The sequence below is a fragment of the Rhinopithecus bieti genome, unplaced genomic scaffold (genome assembly GCF_001698545.2).
Source record: "Rhinopithecus bieti isolate Rb0 unplaced genomic scaffold, ASM169854v2 scaffold_47104, whole genome shotgun sequence".
Taxonomy (NCBI): domain Eukaryota; kingdom Metazoa; phylum Chordata; class Mammalia; order Primates; family Cercopithecidae; genus Rhinopithecus; species Rhinopithecus bieti.
Genome location: NW_016894286.1, coordinates 739 through 2244, shown reverse-complemented (window position 1 = coordinate 2244; position 1506 = coordinate 739). Strand labels below are relative to the sequence as shown.

The 1506-nt window shown below is 58.8% G+C and overlaps 1 long non-coding RNA gene across 1 annotated transcript; it reads left to right on the top strand.

Moving 5' to 3' along the window:
• The first annotated feature begins 459 nt into the window (after positions 1 to 459).
• LOC108525956 (uncharacterized) lies at positions 460 to 1283 on the top strand. The gene is made up of 3 exons (XR_001884382.1): positions 460 to 553; positions 847 to 1001; positions 1197 to 1283. It is a non-coding gene; the product is annotated as an uncharacterized LOC108525956 (long non-coding RNA).
• Positions 1284 to 1506: the final 223 nt, after the last annotated feature.

Here is a 1506-nt window from a genome sequence, read left to right as displayed (position 1 = left end):
CAAGGTGGCTCACACCTGTAATCCCTGCACTTTGGGAGGCCAGTGCAGGTGAATCACCTGAGGTCAGAAATGGCCAACATGGTGAAACCCTGTCTCTATAAGAAATATTTTAAAATTAGCCGGGCGTGGTGGTGGGCGCCTGTAATCCCAGCTACTCGGGAGGCTGAAACAGGAGAGTCGCTTGAACCCAGGATGGGGAGGTTGCAGTAAGCCAAGATCATGCCACTGCATTCCAACCTGGGCGACAAGAGCGGAACTCTGTCTCAAAAAAAAAAATTTAAATTTGAGACAGGGTCTCGCTAAGTTGCCCAGGATGGCCTTGAACTTCTGGCCTTGAAATCCTAGGCCCAAGTGATCCTCCCATCTCAGCCTCCTAAGTAGCTGAGACTACAGGCGCTTACCACCATGCATGGCTTCAACTCTGTTATTCTAACGTCCGTTTCTCTCTCCCAGGCAGTGTTCACGGACCTGGAGATTCTCGCCGCCCTCTTCGCGGCTGCCATACACGATGTAGATCACCCTGGGGTCTCCAACCAGTTCCTCATCAACACCAGTGAGTGGCCCTCGGCGGGGCGGGGTTTGCTGAGTTGGAGGCGGGGCTGGCCAGGCTTGGGGCGGAACTGACTAGGCTGCAGGCGGGGCTGGCGGGTCTCGGGGCGGTGCTGGCAGGGCTGGGGTGGGGCTTGCTGGACTGGAAAGGTGATGGCCCGGCTGGGGTAGAGCTGACTGGGCTGGAGGCGAGGCTGTCCGGGCTGAGGAGGGGTTAGCTAGTTGGGGCGGAGTTGGCACTCCTGCGGTTGGGGCTGCACACGTTGGCCCTCCCCTGACCTCCGGGCTGGGCTGCAGATTCGGAGCTGGCGCTCATGTACAACGATGAGTCGGTGCTCGAGAATCACCACCTGGCCGTGGGCTTCAAGCTGCTGCAGGAGGACAACTGCGACATCTTCCAGAACCTCAGCAAGCGCCAGCGGCAGAGCCTACGCAAGATGGTCATCGATATGGTGGGCGGGGCTGGGGCGGGACGGAGCGGGAAAGGAAGCCTTGGAATCGAGGGCTTTGGGGAGGAGTGGGTCTGAGTCCCAGAGGAACCCTCAACCTGGACAGAGCGGGCGGCTTCTACCTGGTGAAAACTTCGGAGGCCTGGGTCAGTCTGGTGGGCGGACGTCAGCAGCGCCAGTGACGCCCCTTGCCCGCAGGTGCTGGCCACGGACATGTCCAAGCACATGACCCTCCTGGCTGACCTGAAGACCATGGTGGAGACCAAGAAAGTGACGAGCTCGGGGTCCTACTGCTGGATAACTACTCCGACCGCATCCAGGTGCCCCACGCCCCATCATCTAAGGAGGCGGGACACTCCCCAGCCACACCTTTAGGTCTGGGTAGCCAGCTGCCCCTTCCTCAGCTTCTTTCTCCCATGTGGCCCATCTTCCTGTCTCTTTCTTTCTTCTTCTTCTTCTTTTTTTTCTTTTGAGACGGAGTCTTGGTTTTGTTGCCCAGGCTGGAGTG